Source organism: Anguilla anguilla, chromosome 10 (genome assembly GCF_013347855.1).
Source record: "Anguilla anguilla isolate fAngAng1 chromosome 10, fAngAng1.pri, whole genome shotgun sequence".
In the NCBI taxonomy this organism is placed as follows: Eukaryota; Metazoa; Chordata; class Actinopteri; order Anguilliformes; family Anguillidae; genus Anguilla; species Anguilla anguilla.
Window position 1 is genome coordinate 48,280,690 of NC_049210.1, and position 2,541 is coordinate 48,283,230.

The 2,541-nt window shown below is 36.2% G+C and overlaps 1 long non-coding RNA gene across 1 annotated transcript; it reads left to right on the forward strand.

Annotated features, from left to right (window-relative positions):
* The first annotated feature begins 837 nt into the window (after nucleotides 1-837).
* LOC118237259 lies at nucleotides 838-2,063 on the forward strand. The gene is made up of 2 exons (XR_004767138.1): nucleotides 838-1,398; nucleotides 1,957-2,063. It is a non-coding gene; the product is annotated as an uncharacterized LOC118237259 (long non-coding RNA).
* Nucleotides 2,064-2,541: the final 478 nt, after the last annotated feature.

Sequence of the window (2,541 nt, forward strand, 5' to 3'; positions counted from 1 at the left end):
CTTGTAATTTCCTATATACATAATGGGTTTCATTCACTAACGGTGTATATGCAAAGATATTCAATTGTTTATTTTGGTTTATCTTTTGATTTTGAATCTTGGTTAAGCAAGAAACCCTTATATGGGCTTTTCTGGAGCGTGTATTATGCTAATTGAAAATTACCTGCACATGCAAACCACTTTACAATAATAGTGAATGAGACCCAATATCTTCAGTTCTACCTTGAGATGCTGGGTTAACTCCCTGGAGATGATGGGGGGGTCAAGACTGTCTCTCCTGCTCTCATGTGTTGCCTGTGTCTTGCCTGGTTGACTCGCCATGCCTTGCGCTGACCTCTCTTTGCCCTTTCACTGAGATCATTTATGTTGTGTCTTTTTCCTGTTGCTATATCATTAGCATAACCCTGTTGCCTTTTCACTAAATACTCTGCTCTACGTGTAGGGTCAGCATCCCTGCGCTGTCTATAAAACCTCTGCTTCTCAGCTGCACTCAATTTCGCCATACCTGACAAAAATAATAATAATAGGAAGTTATGAAAAAGAAACAATGTGCTATTTTGCTTTAAATACTTATGTTGAAGCTTTTATAAAAGCTCATTTACACAAGAATGTCATTGGTGTTACTGATTGTCATTGGTGTTACCAGGAGGAGTAGTAACACCAATGACGGTAACACCAATGACAATTTGTCGAACAAATGGTTTTTTACAAAATGGACACCGCAGTACCTCAAACCACATGTCTTCAATCATATTAAAATCATTCAAATATATAATTTAATCCATTTCTATTATCTATTTCTAATTCCCCTTCCTATGAAATGACTAATACCAATGACATATTTAAAAGCCTCATGTAGAATTAACACATAAATCATCAAATTTATAACAAATGAAGAGAGACAGCAGACTCACCATGTGCATATGTTGATCACACTTCTTCCAATGACTTCTTGAACCAAAAATTATTTATAAAAGTCATTTCATTTTTTTCAAAATAAAAGTTTTGTGAGGCAGCAACACCAATGACATGATATGGGGTGACCACTATTACCGTTATATTATTTATAATATTTAATTTGTATTTCAGCTTTTTAAGTTCTCCATTCCATGAATGTGACATTTGTGTTTACTTTATGACATTTAAATTGGAGAAAAATAAAAAATTTTAACTGAAAATATGGCACTAAACTTCGATACATGGTCTGAGTGACAAGCAAATTGCTTGTGTAAGGGGGTTCTCCTCTGTAACAAGTGCTTCAATATTAACACCGTTACTAGAATGGATAAAATCAGGTAAGTATGGACCAGATCAGAAGACAAGAGATTCGACTCGCGAGAGAGAGGCGGTTTGCACATCAAGAATGAAGCACACGGAAGCAGGATCTATATTTCAAAGGTAAGAGAATGATTTTTTTTCTTTTAAATTTAAATTTTCCCTTTTTGGTTCTCTGTACCCTTTGTTTTTATTACAAAGTAGAAAGCATTAAACAACAACAGTACACATATCTACAAAATGGGGAAAGGAAAAAAATACAAGTTGGTCCCAAGCCCTTTTACTTTGTGTCTGTATTTATATTTTCTCTGGTTCCACTAATTTGACTATTTTTCCTATCTTTATACCTTAACCATACTTTTAGTATTTCTTTGATGTGTTTCAGTTAATCCCTATTATTAGTTATTTGGTTCTAGTATGATTTGTCACTAATTAGATTTGAGGACTTTTATTTTGAAACCAAGACCCTTATGTAGTACTACTGAAAGTACCTATGCAAAGGAAACTTATCACACTATAACACCAAAACACTTTTCTAAAACACTATCTGTGCAAATCAGTTTAGTCAGTGTGGTTGTTGGACCACTTGTTGCTGAGTTCCAGTTTGTAGAATTCAAACTCTTGCCCTACCACCATCTTAGAAAGCACAATTGAACTCTTTCCTTCTCTTTAAGATTTCAGGTCGATCACATGGGTGGCTCGCCAGTCCGCGCGCCGCTGTAGCTCTCCAGGGAAGGCAAGCAGGGCGGACGAATCCAGGATCCAGCACAGCAGTTCAAATCCAACAATAAAAAAACCCTGCCTTGCAACACAAAGCCAAAGACTCATCAGTAGTCTGTACATTCAGATTAAGACATAGTATACACTGTGAACATCTAAATTGTATAACACTTGTAACCTTCCATTTACTCTGTGAAATAAACTTGCATAAAGCTTATATCAATTGTCAATCTGTTCTCATTCTGTCAGCATATCTAGATTCTGATTAACTGGAAGTAGAATTAGCCACCATTAGCTCACTCAATTCACTACTCATATCTTGCAGTGCTTCCAAACTCACCCACTGACGTTTCCTCGCAGCACTAGCTAGCTAGCTAGTTACGTTAGCTTTCTAATAAAAGGTACCACAACATACATTCGTTTTAAATAACATTTAACAAAGAGTACGCCGATGTGGCTGCGATATGCGATTACACAGGAGATACACTTTCAGAACACAACCGGAGAATTTTCAAATGCCCTTCTTCTAGCTAACGTTACATCACA